The sequence below is a fragment of the Corapipo altera genome, unplaced genomic scaffold (genome assembly GCF_003945725.1).
Source record: "Corapipo altera isolate COAL_440 unplaced genomic scaffold, ASM394572v1 53, whole genome shotgun sequence".
Classification (NCBI taxonomy): Eukaryota; Metazoa; Chordata; class Aves; order Passeriformes; family Pipridae; genus Corapipo; species Corapipo altera.
This window is the reverse complement of record NW_020884900.1, coordinates 9,577,852-9,601,712: the sequence shown is the minus strand read 5'-3', so window position 1 is coordinate 9,601,712 and position 23,861 is coordinate 9,577,852. Positions and strand designations below refer to the sequence as shown.

The following is a 23,861-nucleotide window of genomic DNA, read 5'->3' as shown; positions in this document are numbered from 1 at the left end:
ATCCTAGTTGAGGGCAAGTTGAATATGAGTCAGCAGTGCCCTGGCAGCCAGGAGGGCCAACCCTGTCCTGGGGGGCATCAGGCAAAGCATCGGCAGCCGGTCAAGGGAGGGGATTGTCCCACTCTGCTCTGCACTGGGGCGGCCTCTCCTGGAATATTGTGGCAGTTTTGGGCACCACAATATCAGAAAGACATTAAGCTATTAGAGAGTGTCCAAAGGAGGGCAATGAAGATGGTGAAGGGCTTTGAGGGGAAGCCGTATGAGGAGTGGCTGAGGGCACTTGGGTCTGTTCAGCCTGGAGAAGAGGAGACTGAGGGGAGACCTCATTGCAGTTACAACTTCCTCATGAGGGGAAGAGGAGGGACAGGCACTGATCTCTTTTCTGTGGTGACCAGTGACAGGACCTGAGGGAATGGTCTGAAGTTGTGTCAGAGGACGTTTATGCTGGATAGGAAAAGATTCCTCACTCAGTAGGTGGTTGGGCACTGGAACAGGCTCCCCAGGGAAGTGGGGAAGTCACAGCACCAAACCTGACAGAGTTCAAGAAGTGTTTGGACAACCGTCAGGCCCATGGTAGGATTCTTGGGGCTGTCCTGTGCAAGGCCTGGAACTGGACTTCAATGATCCTTGTGGGATCCTTACAACTCAGGATATTCTGTGATTCTGTGATTCATTTCTATGGGCACCCAGGAGACCTGTGAGTGCAAGTGTAGGCACGAGCACACAGCTCCCCTGCCACAGGAGTAGCAACTAAGGTCATCTGTAAGCTGGATATAAAGAGGGGGTGGCAAAAGGCTGTAGTGAAGACTTGGTGTCACACCAGGACAGGCAGGGAGAGCAAATAACAAGAACAGGTCATGATCTGGCTGGGGGAAGGGCAGGATGGGAGCTGCAGAAGCAAAGAGAGAGAAAATGAGGCACCACCTTTCCTGAGAAAAGAATGAAAAAAAAAAAGTTTGAAAATTCTCTTTTGTAACAGTGACATGTAAATTACTGCTCTAGCAGACACAGAAATGCCAGATGAATGTGACACTGGCTGGTTTGCACAGAGGGAAGGAGGAACATGCACTTGATGGCATCCTCAAAAGAAGACGCGTGGTCTTACCAAGTACTGCTCTCCTCTGCTCCCTCCAGAAGTTCACAAGACAGAGTTGGAAGGGCAGTATTTGATGGCATTAAGACATCCTTTCCTGTCCTTGCTGCTTCAAAAACAGAAATATATTTGACATGCAAAATAACCTGACCCAACTTACAAGCAGTTTTTCTAGATTTCTTTTCAGAAAAGGTCAATGTGACAAGGTCAGACAGGCTTTTATGGAATCTGCTTGCCAAATCCAAGACAGCACTCAAGAGCATTCTTGTTCCAAGTCCCTTACAGTTCTGTCTCAGATGATGAATAACCTTTGGGACCATGGAGGCAATTCAGAGCAGGGTTCAGAGGACTTCTGTGGGCAATTTTTCTATTTGATATATAATTTCGTCCTAAAACTAAGCTTTCTATTGAATTACAAGTCCTTCTTTTCAATAATGCACTTACCAAACACATAAGTAGCATCTCCCTAGATGTCTTGGCAAATATTGTCTTTGGTTCTTTTGGTAGCTTGTTAGCATACTGTGTGTATCTCGTGAGGGCCAGGCAGCATGGCACTAGCACAGTAAATTTTCTCCAAAAGCTTTGAGCAAGCCCACAGGCTTTCTAACCTGCAGGCTGGCAGCTGTCTGTTGGTAGAATGCCAAGAAAAAAATAGGATGCCCCCTCACAAGAACCAGACACACAATCGGGAGCAAGAGTCTGAGTACGGTCCAAATGTGCAGGACTAATGGCATGCTGTCAAAGGTTTCATCAAAAAAGTTAAAGAGAGGTTTGATTCCCCTGCATTGTGGACATGATGCAGGTTCCAATATGAGAAGCAAAGACCAGTAGATGGAACAGAAAATCACTTCAGGAGTGCACCATGACCCTCACGAAAAATGAATACACAAATTACCATCTAGAATTAAGTTTCACATAAGAAAAAGAGGCAATAAGGGGCCTTTTGTAAAAGACCTGCATGCCCTGCTACACCACTGTTAAGAGTAAAATAAAACAGGAGGAAAGATCTCTGAGCAACTGCTTTTATTTTAGTGAGACAGGAGGGGAAGGGAGAAAAAGAGCCTTCATTAGTCACTGATAGGACTGATAGGATAAGTTGTATTTACAAAGAGTGTGTTAGTCATCCACTATTGTTTTTTTTTTTTCCCAGAGGAAGCTGAGGAGGGCTTTTCATAGCTTCCATGGGAGACAAGGCCTTCATGCCCCAAAGCGCAGCCACTGCACACTTCACCCCAGGAAGCACAAGGTCTCCACATCCCTCCACCCAGCCGCTGCCTTCTGCTCTCTGACAGACACCAACCAGGAAGATCCTGGTGGAAAACGGATCCTTCCGATTAGCATTGGCCCACACTGTGTCTCAGGGCTCGGTCTATTAAACACACATCAAAACAGCATTGCCAGCTCTGGTGGGAGGAAGATGCAGGAAAATCCTGAGGCTGCAGCTTCTCTAGTAGCTGTCACTGCTCACATAAAAGCAAAGGAAAGGAAGAGTGCAAGGCAAGCAATTCAGAGGTTTTGCAAAGACAGCCGCTCCTCTTTTCCTCCCTAAAGTCACAGCATGCTGCAGAAAGCCTAAAATACACAGAGACTCTACCCCAGCCAGGGCAGTATGAAGTGTTTGGACTACAATGTACTTCTGCATAGCTTCTGTGCATGCCCCAGCTCTCTGAGCACACCTCATCCCCTGCAGTCAGACAGGAATCATCTCTTCCTGAACACCTCCTGACTGTGCTGGCTATGGCCAGCAGGAAAGGCTGCAGCAAGAAGGACCTGCCCTGCCCCTCAGTATGGAGGGAGCATCAAGGAAATGCTGTGGCCATGTTGCTGCCAGCATCTGCAGAGAGGTTCACCTGCTAGAGAGCTGGAGGGTCAGGCAGGCTGGGGAATGCAAGAGTTGTCACACAGTAAGTATGCTGTCCCTTCAAATGCTGAGCTGTTATCAACTCTTCAAGAGTTTCTGATGTGAGGAATCTGTCTCCTGTTCACATGAGCAATTCTGGGAAGTTAGCAAATTCCCAAGAAGAGGCCTGCCGGCTTAGTATATGTTTTACTGCTACTGTCCTACAAATCTGTTCAGTCCTGTTAAAAAATAAACCAAAATCAAACCTGTGACCACGCTCAAGTCTGACCGGCTAACAGTGATTTTGCTGCCTCCTCCCCCTGTCCAGCCACTCATTCATCTTCACACAAAATAGCAAAGGGATTACGCAGATGTTGCTTTGCTATCCTGACCTTCTTAACCTATGCCCACATGCCATCACTGATGTTGTGCGTTCACCATCCCATCAACCATACGTCAGAGGCTAATTCCCTTCTGGCTGTACCCTCATTCAGAAGCTGGATGATAATTCTCATCTCCTGCCACGTAGTTTCACAGGAACAGAGACAGGAACTCCCTGCATCATTGGGAAGTGAGGTTCAGAGGACAACCCTAACTGTAAACCACATCTGAAAAGAAGGCCAACACAGGCAGTGTACCTAGAGTTGTATCTGACTGAGGGGCAGCAGGAACTCTGAAAAACTGAATGCTCAGAGCAGAGATCCACAGCAGGGACAGCATAGAGCATCTGTGGATGTGTCTCAGGGAAGAGTAAGGGGTAGAAGGAACTGCACCATGAGGGACAGGATTTCACTCTAGTGCTCAGCAGAAGCAGTAGTTCAAATGGAGCTGAGACAACTGCAAAGGAACCACAGAAAGTGGCTGAGCCATCAGTTTGTATATCAGCTACACCTGGGTGAGCCTCTGCCTGATCCAGAAAGAGAGACTGCATAAGTCCTGCAGAACAGGGCAGCAAAGATTTTCAGAGTCATCACTTGACCACACTACGGACAGGAAAGTTGCATTTGATCCAGCAAGGATAAACTACCTTCGCTGACCAATTCCCAGCTTCACAGGGCCTGAGAAGAGATGTTACGGGCAGCCTAGAATAAAACCATGGTGATGTCTGGAGAGAGGGAACAAACAGCCTTGATTCAGAACAACATCTTAATAGATCTACAGCTGTGGAGATTCCAGGTGAACAGGAGGGAAGACTCCAAAAATTGCTTGGCAAACTGGAGGAAGCATATAGCACACAGCACACACAGGACCAGGCAGGGGAAGGTCTCTGGCAGGGACAAGAGGAAAACTTCTGCATGGCCATGACTGCAATGATCACTGACACTACCACTGGTGGGGAGCTGTAGGGCTGACACATCCAGAGGGCAAAGCAGAGTCACCTTCCCAAGAACAATTTTCTCTGGAGCTTTGGAGCGGGGGAATGGAAATAAAAAATAATTTAAAAAAAAAATAAAATCAAGGCCTCTTCAAACCAAAATCCCACAGACAAACCACATCCTAACTTTTGAGACTTACACACCAACATAGCTAATAGCTCCCAGAGTTTTCCAGGGTGCACAGCTGTGGTGAGGAATACACCTGCCACAGTTGCATTTTCATTCCTTTGGCAGGAGAGGTGTGTGGAGGAGCAAAGCAAAGCATACTGCAGCACATGGATTACTGGGTTTTTTGGTCACTTTCTTAGTTTTTAGATCCCTTTTTTATACTTCAGAAACCACTAGAGTCATGGTAGTTCCCCAAGCACACCACAGCCACAGTACTATCTTACCTCCAGGACAGTAAAAATACCAGCATCTCTACACCACAGTTAGCAAAGACACAGGCTATCAAAATCCCAGGCTTTCCATGACCCTCTCTTTGCTGTTCTACTGTAAATGGACAGATGGGTGGCTCTCTCCACCATCTTCCATCCATCTGCCTCCTCACCTCGACTAAGGGGACAACAAATCAGCCTTCCCTTGGATCTAATGACGATGAATCCAGCACCGTAGACAAGCTGTTGCCTGTAAGGACTCCAGTGATCACACAGGTTTTTCTCCATAGGGTTAGGGGCTGGAAAAGTTCCAAGAAGCTGAGCTGTAGAGAACAAGACTCTGTGCAAGGGGATACCACAAGCAGCTGTTCTCTGGGAAGCCAAGACCTTCGCTTCAAAAGTGCAGCACCAGAGTGAGAGCTGGAGTAAAACTGAAGTGATAAGCAAACTGCATAACAATTTCCTCTGGAGCTGGCATTCATAAGCAAGAGACAGACACCCAGCTTCTGATACTGTTCCTGCTGAGCACCTTCTGTCCTTGCAAAAGAACTCAAAGCTTTATGGAGATGTCTACTCTGCAATCAAAGGTTTAATCACAGCATGAATAGATATATCCATGTTAGCACTACATTCACTAGCAGGAGTAGTAATGGTGGGATTCATAGACTTTAATGCAAATTGTACAGGTCTGCTGGGGACTTACATATGTGCCTAAGTTGTGAGCCTCCACTGAAACCCACATCACTGCCACTTCAATGCTATTATCTCTGCGAATAAAGTTAATGAACTATGTCCTTCATGCTGCAATCACACCTTCTGCTACACTGCCAGCAGAGAACAAGCTCTCTCTTCATCAGCTTCAGATGGTCAGTACTTGAGTAAAGACTAGGAGTAGCAAAGTAAGAGGAATGGAGAGAGGAAAAAAGAAAATAGAGACACAGTGAGATATTACTAATTACACATGCTAGCAGCACTGCCTCCTCATTCAAAACTGTGGTCACCCCCTCCCACCTGCCTTTTTACAATCACATCACCTCGCAGATGGGACAACGCTGGTAGTTATTTTGCTCAACTTATGCCTCAACTGTATATTTGAGTATGCTATCCCTAGGTTGAGCTAATGTTCTCTCAGATCTGACAGTCAGAAGTGCTTTGAAATTGTATCAGAGAAGAGATTGCAAAAAAAAAAAAAAAGCCTCAAACACCCAGCACTTCATCCTTTCCCTTCCAAGTGGTAGGCATCAGAAAGAAAAAAATGTTTTCAAAAGTATCTTTCTGAATTTGTAAAAATTGGGCTAGGTATAGGTATATGGGTACAAAAATGAGGGTACAGAATTGAAAGAGGCTTTGGACCAGAGAGGTCAGAAGAATGACACCAACTAAGCCATCATTAATAGGAGTGAACTCCATCCGAGTTAAGCACGTGCTTGTGGTACCACCTGCATGCTGCCAGGAGCTCGGGAGTCTGCACTGTACTCAAATTACGAGCTGTGGCTGGCTACCCAAAGCCAGTCAGCCAAGGAAACTGAGAAGTAGATCACCCATAACCACACAGTGCTACTAGCTCTGGATGTGTGGTTTGAGACTTCCGAAACAATGAGGTCCACGAGGGCTCAGGTGGACCATTGCTGGAACAAGAGCAAGTCCCACCAGTTGATTGTCTATCCTTCATTTCTCTTCCCAAAGTAAGCCCCTCAAAATACATAATTTAAGAAAATAATCAACACTGCTAACAAAAGGGAAGAACAGCTGAACACACTCCTTTCTGCCCCTAAAATTCACATGATGTAAATCTTTTTAAGAGTCCCTGAAGCTGGAGACACACATGCTAACAAAAAACCCAGAGAAAACAAAGATCTGGAACCAGCGGGATCTACAAACCAGTTCATTTTGCAGGATCAGGAGTAACTGGGAAAGGGAGCACAAGAAGGATAGAGCAGAAAAAAACACCCTATTCAGTCTCCACCACTACCAGCCCCCTATTGGGCAAAGAAGCACTCACCAGTACTCCCATATACAATGCCTCGCCGTGTCAGGAAAGCAAGGACAAAAAGGAAGGCTAAGAATAAATACACAAATTGTTATTAGAGCAATACAATATTTCAGAGAAACCAGTGGCCTCCCCAAGAATTCAACATGATACTTAAAAGGTTCAGGGAAGGGGATGGACTTGCTTACTTGTTACAGAAAGCTTATACAAAAGAATACTGTTAGTTTGTTTCAGAACTCTTCCCAAGGGAATGGAGGGAAAGACAGTTTGTTGACAGGACGCGAGGAAAGAATGGATGTTCCTTGTAAAGCTCTCACAGCAAAGGTGCTGGGGTGAACAGTAACAGCCTGTCCAGCTTGCTCTGATCGCAGACAGAGCACACCGCCCTGCCTGCGCACGCAAACCCACGTGCACGGAAGGCATTCCTCCCCGCTCCAGTGCTTAATAGTGAAAAGGTTTGGATGACGTCCCACGAGGCTACGGAGGGGACGTGGTTCTGCCCAATGGTCTGGGAAAAGCTACATCTTGAGATGCACAAAGGCAGAGAGCAGCAGCTGAGGGGGAAGGTCTAGGGAGATTAACGTGTTTATCTCCTCGCTTAAGTCTCTTACCAGCCAATGGTTTCAGCCCGATGGCAGCAACAGGACTAAAAATAAGAACTCAGGCATTACCAGTGACTCACCGTGTGGGCAATGACACTGTGAGGGATCACAGAGAAAGCCGCTCCCACTCCCGGAGCCTCGCTCTTGAATTGTACAAAATGACTTCCCACAGAGGGGGAAATCCCCACTGCATAGAGATCCCACTATCCCACTGCATAGAGATCTCTCCATTCAAGTGATCTTAAGATTGGATGTCATTCTGTTCAACCATGCAGTGGTTCTAAATAGATAATCATACGAATCTCAGACCCAAATTTTGGGTTCAACACCTGAAACCGAAGCTTGAGAGGATAGATAACACCATCAAGACCACACTTCCAGAACATTAAAATTCCCTGCTAGAGGTGATGCTAACCACTGCTGGTCTTCCCTTCTGTCCAGATTACGTCTGCCAGTAAACAGGCATAGCAATTCCAGGATGTTCCTTCAGCAGACATTTACAGAGCTAGCGCCACAGCAAGAAACCACTGTTTAAAAGCCTAAAGAATTTCACGCTTCCTCCAAAAATCCCATATACCCTTCAGATGGTATCATAGTAATTCAGCTGCACAGAGGTGCAATAGCATCTGTGATTCCTCAGGTATGCTACTGGAACTGAGGGTTACAGAGTTACAGTTGTATGAGTTAAACATTCCACTACAGCACGGATTCCCCTGACTTTCTCCCCTGAAAGGCTACAGCTAAGATAAAGCCAGATTTTTTGGAGTATCTGTAGGAAAAAGAGATCACTCTCCTGGCACTGTCTATGGTGCAGATCTGTCCAACAGCAGGCACAGGAGATCCCTCTGTTGCAATGCTGGCAATCACTGCAGTCCCATCCTTCCCCTGCCCCATCCTTCCCCTTCCTAATGGCCCTACATCTTCTTTGCTTCTGGTGCTGGCACAAGCATTTGTGCAGTCCTGCACTGAACTGGATAGCTGAACTGATCCATCATTAACCTGGTTCACCACGCATCTATATAAAGAATTTGTGCTAGTGCAAAAAGGGAACAGTCAGAAGAAAAGCTGCCTCTTTCAGCAACAGCACACAGCTTGTGCTGGCTGAGACTGCTCAGAAAGCTATGGGATACTATTCAACTACCCTTTGCTGTGATCCTCTAAGATACTGCTCACATGCATTTATGTCATACCATATGATGTTCTAGTCTTCTGACTGAATTACCACTAGTTTCCAATCCATCATAAGAGAAAACTGTTCATCAGAGCTCCCCTAATATTCTCCCTTCTTAACTCCTGGCACTCGTGTAAGAGGACATCATTTTTCTAAGCACATAATGAAGATCAATCTTTACCATCCTCTCACCACACAGTGAAGAAAAATAGTTTTGGAGACCAAAAACTAGAGTGAGAATAAAGCAATTTATTTGAAAATTGCAAGGAATCAGCAGTGCAGCCCTAGATTCTGCACCTAAAAGAAAGAAGAAAAACCCGGTCACATAATACCAGGATATCACATGCAATCTGGATTATAGCAAGGCAAATATGACATTGCTATTGAGACAGCAGTGCATTAAAGATGGGCTGTTCAGCAGTTAGCGAAACACATTGATTTCCCAAGAAGCAATTATGCAGTTGGCTGCTTACAGTCAGAATGAAGGACCCCTCCCATGAGAACAGACAGTGCCTGATACCCCTCAGGTTGCCTACTGTTCTTTAACAAGAACAGTCAAAACTAGAGTGTACGGACTCCTAAATCTGCACTAAGGTTCCCCCCATTCATTCACTGTGTTGGAGAACTTGCAAGGAGCAGCATCTCCACCTGTGTCTATGAGCACACAGAGTAATTCTTTCTCTAGCTCCAGGTGGTTGGGAAACCACCACGACAGAGCACTGAAGCATTTACAGTGTCTGAAGTTAAAACTGGAAGTGGTTAAAGCTCCCAGTTTGCCCTACAGGAACAGAATGGACTACACATGAGAATTATTAAAATATTAGAATAATAGGACACTTGACTCCATGACTAAGAGAAATAGAAGTTTCAAGGGTTCAGCAACTCATCTAGAAAAGCACTTCAGTGACTGTTTATGGGAGAAGTTTTTTCTTACTACAGACTATACATAACCTTTCCCTGTAAGAGAAAAGTCACAAAGTTGGCACCACAGGAAAAAAGAAAGTGAAGACAGGTCTGGAGAAAGCAGTTACCAAATTGCCCTGGCAGGTCTGGGAGGAAGGGGTTTCAGAAGGAAGAGCCAGGCAACACCACCAAGAGCCAGGGCTGGCAGGAAGAGCTGCAGCAGACTCATGCTGATGGCAGCCTGCACTGCTGTGGGCTAAGATAAACCCATCTTGGTCTTTCTGATCCGCAGCACAGGGAAGACAAGATAAGCAGTCAGTCCAGAGAGGGAAAACACCCAGATTACCAGGAAAAGAGGGGATTTTGAAGAGTTTACCTTGTTTATCAAATAAGCAGGTCCCCACATAGGAGGACCTTGAACATTTCACTCTTTGAAGTCAGAGGACGAAGAGGGCAACACATCTCAGAAAACCAAATGTCTGCATCTCTAAGGTGTTTTTCCAGTCTCCTCTGCCTCCTGCTGAGCTGAAACATATTTTGCCCTGTCCAAGGCAGCTATTCTGACAAGAAATTGTCTTTGGGAACTTCTGGTTGCCCTCATGATAACAAGATGCATCCTTGAGTCTTAACCACTGGGCAAAATCAGTTTGCAGCTCTGTGGTGATCAGATGCTCCCAGGAATATAATTTGGACAAGAGAAACAATGAGTCATATTTTGGCAAAAATACACCACAGATCTTTATTTTGCATCTTCCTGTGTTCATCAGTGCAAGTTAGATTTGGCTGCTTCCCTCTCCTCCTCACACTTTTAAAAGAGCAATAACCACCACCACCTCCCAACTCCAAAAAAACCCCCAAAACAAACAAAAAACTCAGCTTTATTATTTCTTCTGATTTTATGCTGAAGCATCATATTCCCAGCAGGTTAACTCTCTTCATGATGTTTGAGTTACTCAATAGGATCATTTGGATTCAGCTCCAGTCTGAGACACAGCCATGTTCTGTGATTCCCCAGCCTATGACTGCAATTCAGTGGCCCCATTAGCACTGTCAGCTTGAGATATACTTTGAGATCCTTCAGCTTATGAAATATTATTACAAAGATAAAATATTTCCTCCTGGTTTAGTTCATAAGATTCTGATTAGTAAACCTCTGAGGGCATCACTAGACCATCTCTAATCATCTACCTCAGTAGACTGGAGTGGCCCAAATCATGAAAGCTTATTAGCAAATATTTAATGATATAGGAAAGATCCTTCTGCTCAGCACATACATTATTAAAGTCTCTATTTATCACTCAGAAAATACATATAGACAGGTCATGACTAAGCATCAAGAAAAACAATTTGAAATGCCCTTCAAATACAATACAGACCCAGATTGTTCATATCGGCTGCAGAAAGAACACCCAGTATTTTCTATGACACCTTCTAACACTGAATTTTCAGGTGCTTTAAACAGCAATTAATTTAGCCTAATAGCCCCAGCTATAAGAGAATACACCATTTTGCAGAAACACAATCCAAGACACGAAATTGTCTGCATTTTAGAAAGTTGAAGCCCAGTATGACCCTCTGCTTTTCCACAGATGCTGCCTGTCCAGCAATCTCGTTTGCTTTGACCAGACATCAGCTACTTCTAAAAGAATGAGACGAACAAAAGGGAAAATAAAAAGAAAGAAAAAAAAAGAAAGAAAAAAACCAAAAAGTGTTATTGAGCTTTCTGTCTGAATTTAATATCAAAACTCAAAAAACACCTGAACGCAATGAACTGCTTATCATCACACAAGCTATGAGTAAGGCAAGATCAGACAACAGACAGGCTTGCCATCTTTTACCCTGTTTTTAAGGAAAAGGGCAATATTGCCCCAGAGATACCAATTTGTTACAGGCACTTCTAATAAAGGGCACTTCTTTGTCCTATAAATGGCCTCTCCTCTTCAATACCAGCTATGTACAAACTAAGCTGTAATATACAAGTGTTAAATGCATCTCGAAGTGGCAACCAGCCACTTATTCTGATTCACTCTAGTCAAAAGACATTCCAGACATCTTGAAAGAGATGGCAGGTTGTGACAAACTTTCTTCCCCATACTCTTTTGCACACTTCTCACAAGCCATAGGAAAGGACATAGAAGGAGGTGAAGTGGCAGCTACTCCAAAAGTCATTATCTCTTACCAAAGAATTCATAGATATAAAAGCTTTCCTTCTCTACCAGCCAACAGTTAGCCCAGTAGTGTGAGTAATAAAACACTGAATGACTGAGTCAATGAAAAGACAGAGGAAGGAACGTTTATCTAGACCCAGTATGTATAGCACATTTTTAAAAATGTAATACCTAAATTCAATTCCAAAATGCCTGGAAATTAAAAAAAATAGCAGAATTAACACTGTCTATGCAAATTGGTAGTGATGCCACAACGTAGATTACAGAACACATGATTAAATGTATTAAATGATTCCAAGGAATGACCAAAAATAAGATTTTCAGCAACACTGGGTATGTCAAGATAAATTAGGCACAGCAGAAGCATGGGCACTTAGTGCTTCCATCTCAAAAACAGACAAGCTAAGGAGAGCAAGTGGAAATTATAAGGTCCAGATTTTACCAAAAGCTCACATTGTGTTCTTCAGGTTCACAATTACTTTTTCCCCTCCTTTTGTTAACGCCTTATTAGAACATATGAAGTTCAAGGGGCACCTTCTCCATTTCAATTCTTCAGTAAAGAAATCCAAATCTTTTCAAACACATCAGTCTAAGAAAACAGAACAGAGGCATATCCTTGCAAAGCGGAGTCAAACTCACAAATCTTGGACTTGTGGCACTGTAAAGCACAAGAAAGCAAGGCCTGGAAAAGAAAATCAGGCCAAATCACACACACACAGAGTTGGTGCTGCTGAGTGGCTTTGGATGTCAGGCCACAAAACACTTTGCACCAAGAACTAATTTCTCCTCTAACCTACACAGCAGTGCAGTCCCATTAGTGGTCTGCTCCCTGTCGCACTGCCAGCCACCTCCTCCTCCATGCACTGGCCTGCCTCCTGTTCAACACGCTCACGGCTCTGCTGGGAGCTGCAGCAGTTCACCATCCAGCATCTTTCTGGGCTCCCTTTTAACGCAAGCTGCTAGCCAATGCTCCTGCACACCCTAGGCATCCACCGGTTTCCAATTTCCCACATAAACAGCTTCAGAAGTCTGTTTTCTTTTCAAGCAGGTGTCTCCCACAGATGGCTTGACAGTCCCTACAGTAGGGTTTGAGTGCTCAGTGGCAAACAATCCAACTCTTTTCTTCCACAAAGGACACATGTGCAAATATGTAACATATGCTGAAAAATTACAAGAACCTCACAAAACCTGCTAGAGGCAAGGGCAAAGTGATTTGAAATGCTTTCATTAAGAACAGAAATAGCTCCTTTGTGAGCAGACACTGACACCTTTCTGCTTGGCACCAACGGAAGAAGAGAAGAATCCCAGCCACTGAGCTGGACACTCACTATCCATCCAGGACTGCTAAGCTTCAAGCATGTGATTCTACCACAGATGGCAGTTAATAGGATGATGCCTTATTAGAAGATGAAGTTCAATTAAAATCCTAAAGGGTATGGTACCATTAGCTTGAGTTGGCAGCCAGGGTACAGAACCAAGAAATTAAGTCTGTCTTCACCAACCAATGCTGCCCCCAAAATGGGAGAAGAAACATCCCCTTTATGTGAAAATTTCTCCTCTGTAGTAAAATGTGCCCGCTTTGTTCCACAGCATGGAAGTTCCCCCAATATACAGAACACCTATAACCATAGAAAGCTGTACAGAGCAGTAAGAGAACAACCAGAGAAATCCATTTCAACGAAGATGGACCCATACTAAGGGAAGATATTCCAAGTCCGCAGACTGGCATGACAGGCTGTCCTAGCTCGAAAGGAAATTATTAAAATGTACACGTGAGAGCAGTACTGAGTGGGAGGACACTAAGGCAGAGATACAGGTAGTTTCTACTTCTCTTTCCCTGTAATGCCTTACTATTTATTCATATGCATAGACATCATCCATGCAGTTTCCTTGTGTCAGTCTAAGCAGGAATATAGGGGTTTTTTGTATTTTCAGCCAATGTAGCTGCTGCCAATCCTCCCCTTTCCTTAAGCAGGATTATTCACGTATTGAAAAGCAATGCATATCCTTCCTAACTAAAACAGCACATGATGCGGAGGTGGCAACACATTAAAACACAAACATAGCCAGATGAATAATTATGTAAAAAAATCACTTTCCTACTCCATACAACTGCTCTGTGTTGACTCAGATGTGTTCATTTGAGCAGACCAAAAAATGGGTTTTACTACTGCCACTCCTGCTGAGGCTTGGGAAAGCAAAGCCAAGCCTACGCCCCAGTCTCAGCTAAGCTCAGTCTGGGAAGCTCTTTAGCAATAGAAGCCCCAGCTCTACAAATCCCCAGCGGGAAGTGCAGATCACAGGCACATTTGTAGGAGAATAATTAGTTTCAGAGCCAAGACTACTCCTCCCCCACCCCCTAAATTAAATAAGCCAAGAAAGAGTGCGCAGCCATCCAGTCATTCTTGGAGAATTATTTTTCTGACTAGGTCTGCACTTTAAGGATGCCATTTTTCATTATTGTTAATAGGTCTCATTAACTAGAAGCTCTTAAGCACAAGACCATTACTAAATGCAGTTTACATTGCACAAAAGCAATGCCCTTATTGTGGCAAGGGCAGGAGGGAAGGAAACAGTTTGCCTTTCCATAAACACCAATAATTCAAAACCAAGTACTATTTGCCCTTCATTTGAATTCACAGTTATTCCAAATGAGTAGACAGTTAAGAGAAAGATGGTTTTAAAGATCTCCAGTTTGCACGAAGCTATGCCTCTTGACTTAAAAATGAACAACACTTCATTTTAAAACAGAAGCAACTGGAAAAAGAAAAAAATCTAAAAAACCAAAAAAACCCACCACTACCTCTTCCTTTTTACTCAAGTAAAACTTGCAGTCCTTTTTGGGGTTAGTGATCACATCATGGACTTATAAAGATATGCAACCACATCCTTAAATTTCAGGCATATAAGCAACTAAAAGGAACAAACACATATTTCCCACCCCCTCACAGCTCCCCTCATACAAACAGACTCTGAACAGTGAACTCTTATTTCTACTGAAAATCTGAAACAATGTGTGTTGTTAGAAGCCTAAAGAGAAGCCTGAACAAGAATTTCACTTCTATGAAGCTACAGAACCACTGAGCACAGGGGAAGCTGGCACGCTTCTTCCTAGAAGGGTCAGCCCAAGCAATAGTTAAAAGGGACCTGGACAAGCTGGAGAAGTGGGCCCATGGGAACCTCATTAAGTTTAACAAGACCAAGTGCAAGGTGCTGCACCTGGCCAGGGCAACCCCTGCATCAGTCCAGACTGAGAGCAGCCCTGCCAAGAAAGGCTTGAGGGTGCTAGTGAAAGAGAGGCTGGACATGACCCAGCAATGTGCACCTGGAGTGCTGCATTCAACTCTGGGGTCCCCAGCACAGGAAGGACATTGATCTTGGAGTGAGGCCAGAGGAGACCACCAAGATGACTAGAGGGATGGAGCACCTCTCTTAGAAGGAAAGGCTCAGAGAATTAGGATTGTTCAGCCTGGAAAAGAGAAGGCTTCATGGTGACCTAATCACAGCCTTCCAGTACCTCCAGGGAGCCTCCATAATAGCTGAAATCCACTGTCAAAAGTCAGAGAAGTACCTTCCCAATTTGTTGTGGTGTTTCAGTGCTTCACAAAACCTGCAGAATCACCAGGGCTTTCAGTTAGTAATACAGTTGATATCCCTACAACTTGTGCATTGAAGCATCTAATAACTTACAATATAATTTTCCATGGAGAAGGTTTGACATCATACTCTTCATGCTTTCAATTCAAATATTGCTTAAATCAATGTGAATTTCTAGTCATGAACAGACGTCCTGTTTGTTTGGAGGTGACCAGCATATTATCCGCAGAGAGAAGCAGAACAATGTTTATAGCTCCAGTGTAAAAAGTTAATTCCAACCATGTATCACATTCAGGCAGTTCACAGAACTAAGCCTGGAAGAATGGTGCTTCACATCCTTCTTTCACGGTATTAACATTCCTTTTCATAGGAGGTAAAAAACTGGGTATGGGGGGGGAATGCTGCTTAAGTGTCTTTTATGTAAACCTGCACCACACAGAATTTCTAAAAACAGCATCATAGGATGCTACATTTTCTTGAGGCTCTGCTTTTGCTATCTTCTCCTCTGCCCCCCTCAAAAAACCCCAACAAACTAGCAGAAAAATTCTTTGCAACCTGAAGGCCAAAGAGTTATGTGGAATAGTGCTACCATAGGTCCATGCACTAGCATTAGTCCTCAGCAGCATTACACACTATTCAAACGTGCCGAAGATTAAGAAAACAAAGCTCAAGTGCAAACAAAGACAAACGCAATTTCCAAAAGTGGAGAAAGTCAGGTTGCAATGGGCAGTGTGACTGTGACTGTCAGCTCCTAAATTTAATATCCACTCATTGCCAGACCACTAATTCATTTTGTCTCTCATTCTGTAACCAGTGGTGTCTGAAACCTGCTAATTCAGGTAGAACAACAATTCAACTTGCAACATATTGGAACACTAAGACAGCCAGATGGAAGAAAAGACAGACTGAAAGAAGATAGTGACTGGATGTCCTTTCTTGGGTTTTTTTGCTTGTTTAGGGTTTTTTTGTTGTTGTTATTTGGAGTTTGGGTTTTTTCTTTCTTTTTTTTTTTTTTTATCATTCCCAGTGCTGGACTCAAACCTTCACCCTTTCCTCCATCTTCCTGCTCTGGTACTAGAAGAAAACGTATCTCTAAAGTATCTCTAAAGGGAAGTTTGTAGTCTTATCTAAAATGACGAAGAAAACAACTGTCAATTAAAAGAAAAAAAATACAGGAATCTATGTTTCAGGACTATCCCAGTCACCCTGTACAAAGTAGAGAAGGGATTCATCTCACAATACTAAACACAAATAACCTGAAGAAGAAAGCCTGTAAGACCTTTACTTTTTAAAATAATTCCTCTCCAAATATGCCAACTTTAATTACACACAAGTCTTTCATCCTTTATTCTAATCTACGATATTTGTCTCAAGGCAGCAAGTTTGAAATGAATTATTGAAAAGATAAATTTTCAATTCGTTGCATAACCCATTTGCCTCTTATTACAGAAAGGGCACACTAGAGCATCTAACTAGTTTTCACAGTACACTTTAATTAACCTTAATCACATTCCACCTCTACCTAGTATTTTCCTTTTCCCTTCACTCTCCCCGTTATATGGCTACTCCTTCCAGCACATCCACAGCATGGTTTCTAACTGTCTTCTAAACAAAACCTGAATCATACTATTTGTAAACAAAGCAGTATCCCCAGCATACACACTTTAAAATGTAGAATAGCTTTCTGGTCATTCCCACACATTTTTTATTCCTTCCTCTGAACCAGCTTTCACAGTTAATGACAGGTCTTCAGCTCTGTCCCATAACTTCTCATTATTCCTTCTGATGAGCTAACAGTAATCTTCTTAAACACACACAAGATTTTATTCCTCCCTGGGTGGCATAGGATGTTCTACTCTTGAAGACTTCATATTAGTTTGACATTATCGTATGGTCAAGAGGGCTTGCAGCAGTATACCTTGTGCACCTACAGCTGTTACCATTGGAAAGACTTCAAATGCCTTAACCAGGCATTAAGTGAATGTTTCCAAATTCTCCAGGAGGTAGGAAACCTTTGCACAAACAGTGAACAGTTAGCCAAAAAGACACAGCAAGAAGAGGGCAGGAATGGTTTCCTGACACCATCCCATAATCTAAATTTTCACAATGGACTCAATTACTCAGACCCTGAAATGCAGTCAGCTTTAGAATTCACCTAAATTCTTGTCACGAGATTGTTTTTATTTTCACTCTTAGGTACAGTTGTTTATCTTAGAGATTTAAGTTTTCATTTTTGCCACTTTACCCTTATACACTTCAGAAAACAAACTGTTGCAGATGTTACTGTCCCTGTTCCTATAGTTATGACTGATACAAGGAAACAATTTTATATCTAAGTGACCTCCTTTACTTTTTCTGCTTAGTCTTCAAACACGCACACACACACAAAAAAACCCCAAACCCATGTGTTGTTTATTGTCATCTGTCTAAGAGCCTTTTTTATCAACAGCAGTTACCTCTAGTCTTCAAACCACATCTTATCACAGGAAAAAATCACAGAAAGGTAGAAAGTCCAAAGGCATGCCCAATATAACGTATTTCAGAGCTCTATTCCATAAACAAGCAAAATCAGAGAGAAAAGCAGTACAGGAAACACATCAAAATATTATTCCTATAACCAGCAAACTAGACCACAACTCCTCGTAATACCACACGCTTTAGCCCACATTATTTTCCTGCCAAATGCCCACAGTCTTTTTTCTACCTACACTCTTCTTATCACTGTTATAGCAAAGAATATGACTTGGACTCTTTTCCTAACTCATCATGGCTTATTGCCAAGTGTTCTGGAAAGCACTTGAAAATTTGCATCTTTCTCGGTATTTCCAAGCACAAAACAGGGCTAATACCTCCCTGCACAATGGTGGTACTGGGAGGATAAACGATGTTTAATGTGAAACCCATTGATGCATTACATAGTTGATAGGGAGAACAACAGAGTAAGATTGAGGGTACATGGTTAAAAAAAAAAAGCTGCAGGAACACTTTCCTGATGGTGCAGAGGAGCACACTGCAGTGGAATGATGACATTCTTTCAGGCAGGGGAAAACAAATTTTGGGAGGACAAAGGGAGGGGGAACAGGGGGAATTAAGCTGCTGGAAAACAAGACTGAACACCCATCCCATTTCATAGGTAGGGGCAAATTCCTAACAAAACCTTGGGAAAAGACCTACTTGGAAGAGGAAGTTCCTGGCACTGACTTCAGCTTTACCCACATATGAACAGAAACCATAAGACTGTCCCTGTGCATGAGGAGCTGTGCAGGCTCCTTCTCATACAAACCCAACGCACTTCAATTCAGCCATTACTGTCAGGGCTGTCCAAGCCTGCAGACCTACTGCATCCAGCCCCCATTTTCCAATAACACATCTGCACAATGTGGCTCTTGAATAAAATGCTGTATAAGAATGCAGCTACTGGTCACCAAACAGATGCATTTCTTTTGAACAGACCAAAGAGATTTACGTTTGAACCCAAAGGAGGGAAACAAAACCTCAGAATTTCTGCATGCTCCTAATGCTAGTATTTAGGAGAAGGTCATTTTTCACTGCATGAGACATGCTGTGGGGCCTGTGTCCATCAACAGCAAGTCTATACCCATTGCTTCTTTTTTAGCTATTCCAGACAATTAGAAGAAGGAAGGATGTTGGAAATGCTGCCTTGATTTGATATTTGAGGGTCATGAATGAGAGAAGTAAACTAAATAGAAAATCTTCTTAAAGGCACAGATGAATGGTACTGCACCCAAGTGCTGAATGATTTCTTTCCAAAAGAGATAATACCCCCATTGAAATACATTCTTCTGACAAGAAACATCAAGCCTCAGAGGATTAGAATAATTAAAAAAAAAAAGGTCAAACAATCTATTTTAAGGCTAAGTTCCCCTAGCGATGCTGGGATAACTTTAAATTAAACAGAGCAAGCTGTAAATACAGAGCAGCTACCAAGAAATTTCAATGAGAGAAGACTTAAAATGCACACATATGCCACACCAGATATTACAGTAGCAGAGCCACAAAAACACTTGTGTACCAAAGAGCAAAGCGCATCACGTATCAGTAAGTCCACGCAATAGTCAGGAACACGAGGCAGCAGGGAAAGAGACAGCGTGGCTGCCTCCAGCTCCTGAAGAGTCCAAAAACTTGACCCTACATATGCAAAGTGCTCAGGCACTTTAGGTATTGTATAGAAGCAGGACAGCAAGAAGAGATATTAAAAGTTACCACTCACTAAAGCGAATTTAAATGTTAAGATTACTTAAAAGCATAGACATGTATACGCTGCACACACAGAAAGAAACTCTTTGTTTGTAAAAACATACAAAGTTTCTAAGCACTGATAACTTTGAAGATGCTATCTAGTCAGGGAGGAGTGTCTCCCCACCTTTGTGTTAGAGGTTCCCCTGCAGGCAGTGGGCAAGGCTCCATGTTGCACAGGCACAATGCCCACTCCATTGAGCCTGCTGCCACCATCCTGGCACCGCAGCACTGGGCTCCCTGATCCCAACAGCTTCAGGCCATAAAACCATGTTAAATTTCTTCGTTACCTGCATCCAAAGCCACCCGAGGGTCTCTACTTCCCATACCCTCTTCCAGGAGTACCATACAGGCACACAAAAGCTATCTCCACCAGTCTGGTGCGCTAACATATCACTTCACATACGCTTTTCTCAGACCCAGCTGAGGAAGATCCTGGTTTCCAGAGCTACATTCAAGCAACCCCTTCCGAGGCTGCTCCAAGAAAACTGAAGATCTGGATAGATCTCCAATCTAGCTGGAAAACAAATATCTTCCCACTCCCACCACTTCAGTAATTCCTTACTGAATGGTTCTCCTGAACTTGATTTCTTAATTCAAGGGATAAAACAGAAAAGGAAAAGAGATCTGCTGTAATACAGAGGGAACAGACATCCCCAGAGAAAGATGCAGGTGCACCTTAAGCCAACACTGACAACAGAGACTGTGTTTTGTCAGCCCATGGCCTTGTCCAGCTGGGCTCTGTAATTTGCCTGTATTACATTCATGCTTTGCTAGCCATAGCTGCCATAAAAATCAGCTTTTCCAGGTGTTGCAAGCTGCAGACTGGCAGTGGGAGAGGTGTTTGAAAAGAATAAGCACACACCTTCTCCTCTAGTCTAAGCCAGCCATTTGGCAGCAACCCAGTGCAACCTAATACATCCAGTACAAGGAGCAAATTACCTGCGAGGGACAGCCCTATACACTGCCACAAAGCTCTGCAGCACTGACATCCCTATATACAAAAAAGAAAAAGGATAGAAACAAACTCCACTGCAACCAAAGAAAGGTTTTTATTACTCTTCTTTCCTTTTTTTTCCTTTTTTTCCTCTGGGTCAATTCAGAAGCCCAGTGTGCTTTTCACAGGAAGTCATGCTGCACAGTCACTGGGGGCCTGTGTCCTGACAACCAGTGACATGGTGGTAAGGGACTCATGTCCCCCATGAACAGCCTTACAAGAGAGAGATCAGGCACGTTATCAATGAGTTGGGAGTCCTTTCTGCATCTCAGTGACATTTTCATCACCATAACTGGCCACGGGTAGAATATCCCAGGAAGCAAACCCTAAAAATAACTTCTTACAACAAGTCAGACAGTCCTCCAGCAAAAGGGGAGGGAACATTGCTTACACCCAGTTAGCACAATTTGGTCATTATGAGAGGGACAACAAGTGCCCAGGCAAACAGGAGAGGCAGAGAGGAAACAGAGGAGGAAAAGTAGGTGGCGAATCATACATTGCTTTTTTCTGCATCACCAATGACTGTCAATAAGAAATGTTTTCCCAAATGGAAATAAAGAAATAGAAGTAGAAATCTGGAACCAAGTCTGCCCAGAATATTTCTAAATACAGTAAAGGAGGAAGCCTTGCTTGCTAAGCACCAGAATGAAAAGTGTGCACTCCCCACCAGCTGCAGCTACCTTTATGGAAGATCCTGTGGGGTCCTCTCCAGCAATGGCCCATGGAACTCTAGGTATCCTTGTGGATCCCTGTGAGAAGGCATCACGCTTCCCAGCTACTTAACTGTAGAAACCACAGAGGAATTTCTGCACCAGAATATCCTCAGAAAATTGTGGATGGGGAACAGCAAGCAATCCTACAAGTGCTCCCAGTCATGGCTGATACCCAGGCAGTCTTTCAAGGAGCTTCTGCTTGCTGGAGAAGCAGAGTGGCAGGGGAAGAGCAGAACTGCAAGCCATCCACTCCTCATCTTTGTGCTTAAAGGCACAAGCTCCCCAGCCAGCCTCCCTGACATGCACTTGAGGGGTTGCAACCCTTGCAGAGCTCCCTCTCAGACAATGCATCTGCCCCACTTGTACCAGAGCTACCACAGTACATGGCTCTTCTTCTCCTTGTACCAAGTCACTGAGCAGCAGTGCCCAGCCTGCCAGGTGCAACACCTGCACAGTCATGGCACTCCGACTGACTCCACCTGTGGGCTTCCTCCCTGGCATCACAGCATCCCCACAGGTCACTGGCATCATACCTTTGCACCAGCACGTGGTCACTCTGACAGTCTGTGCAACAGAGGACAATGCAGTAGTAAACTCAGAACTCATGGGGCTTCTGTGCATTTCTGAGTGACGTGCAGAAGCTCAGGAGCTCCAAATTGTAATAGGACATCCTGTGTAAGAAGGGAGTGTGCAATAAAGACATCCTGACAGGATTGGTCCTAAGCAAACACCTGGTTAGACTCTGTGGCATAGTGAGATGGGGAAAAGCATGACAGGATTTTCCAGTTCCAGTGCTTTCCCATGTTATCCAGTTCCTGAGCAGCTGATGCACACAGACACAGAAGGGAGGGGCTCCTAGCATCGCTGTCCCTTTCTCCTCCTCCTCCTGCAAAAAGTCTTTCCGAACAAGTTTCCCTGTGGTGTGGGGAGGACCCAGCCACAACTGCAGACACCGGGCTCACTTGCACTCACTCCCTTTTGATTTACAGAACTTCCCTGCTAACAGCTGCATTGCAGATGAACTCTCTTAAAGTGGACATGCAGTAAGTGAGACAGTAGGGCACGGAGCTGCTCCAAAGGCGATGCAGCCATTCTGGCACCCTCTCTGCCGCATACAGAGGGACTGCAACCTGTGCAGGAACTCCAGCAACTCTGTCTTAATCCCACTAGGCACAGAGGGTCCACTACCTAACACAGAGAAACCTCACCAACTGAGCTTATTTCTGGACATGAGTTCCGTTCTTCTCCCCATCAGCTGATCACATCAGGTGTCCCTGGTTTTGGATGAACCAGCTAAGTAAGTATCAGACTACAGCTTATTAGCAGACAAAGTAACAACGCAGCAGAGAAGCAGGTCTCAGCAGTGTCAAGTCACTGCAATGCAGGATCCAGGAATTCAAAGATGCAGAAGGAAGAATATAAATTCCTCTGGCTCAGTTGAGGTGCATGTTGACTTGTCCCCAAGCCAACTCCCACCACCCCTTCAGATAAGGTAACTGCATCAGTGAGATTCATGTTTTGTTTCCAAGACGGGGAGGCAGTTTTAGCTGTGTTTTCAAACAAGAAAAAAACTTCAGCAGTTAACATTTCATAATTCATCAGGGAGATGAGAAACTTTTTGACCATTTGTGAGGTGATGAGAGAGAAAGCTTTTTAACCCCAGCTTCAAGACCACTGAAGAAACTAAACGTACACAGCCACAAAGAATTAACAAGGTATAATGTGCTTCCTTAAAGTTAGGTACCCAGCTCTGCAGCATCATAAACTGCTAGCAGCAACCAGAGTCACCTGAACTTGTCAGCAACATTTGATAATGGTTACCAAAAAAGCAAACTACATTGTTCCTCTTTTTTTCACATCTCTGATGCTGAACTTGGCTGTCTGGAGAAGACAAATGCATTATGAGAGCTTGACTTACAGTCTGCTGCTGTAGAAGTGCTTCCACACAAAGGACAAGCTGACCAACACTTCACTCCTCTACATCAACCTTATTAAGTGCAACAGCAATTCAGACATACAGAGAAAGCTGTGGATCATTGCTCTGCACTGAAAATTTTAATCCAGGCAACTTCATAACGAGCAGCAGACACAACACAATATCCTAATCTGCAGAGCTGGCAGATTCTAAGCCAGATGACACACAAGTCTAACAAAAATGGGCAGAGCTGAAAGCCACTTTTCAATCTGCAGTCCAAAAATCAGGAATATTTAAAGTAACACAGGAGCTATGAATCACTACTTTAACTTGCACTGAAGAAGCACATTGTCACAATCAAGCTTTGCCTCTGCACTGGCACCAGTCATAAAACAAAGCTGCGCAACTTCAACTGTCCTGATCTCTCTGACACAATCTCAACAGAGGACATTTGATACTCAAAGCTTACATGGAGTATCCCTGAGGCAGGCAAAATTAAACTTAACAGCACACCAACTCTTTTGGCAAAAAACAGAAAGCTCCTGCTTGGCATCACCAGGCTATACTCTATAGTAGCCTCCAAGAAAAATGTTCCAGCAAGTCCCTGTGAGTTACAGGGGGCACTAAAGACAACCTCCTCCTTCTACATCTATTTTTCCTCCAACCAATGGGTGATTTCTTGGCCAACTACCCATGAAATGTTATATGCTTTGACATAAGGGAGTATGAGGAAATAAATAAAAAACCCAAGATACACATGGACATTTTCAGAATGGCAGCTGCTCTAAAACAGTAGAAGCACTGAGTTTATTTGGCAGGCACTGGAGACCAATATAGGATGAGTTTTAACAAGCTGTTTTCC

The 23,861-nt window shown here is 43.8% G+C and overlaps 1 protein-coding gene and 1 long non-coding RNA gene across 14 annotated transcripts in view; both read right to left on the bottom strand.

The window, feature by feature from the left end:
* Window positions 1-23,861, bottom strand: part of CAMK2G (calcium/calmodulin dependent protein kinase II gamma) — a 118,095-nt gene that overhangs the window by 81,489 nt on the left and 12,745 nt on the right. The window lies entirely within an intron of this gene.
* LOC113950066 lies at window positions 12,059-14,991 on the bottom strand. Its single transcript, XR_003528654.1, has 3 exons — window positions 14,923-14,991; window positions 14,624-14,631; window positions 12,059-12,070 (listed from the first exon to the last, which is right to left on the bottom strand). It is a non-coding gene; the product is annotated as an uncharacterized LOC113950066 (long non-coding RNA).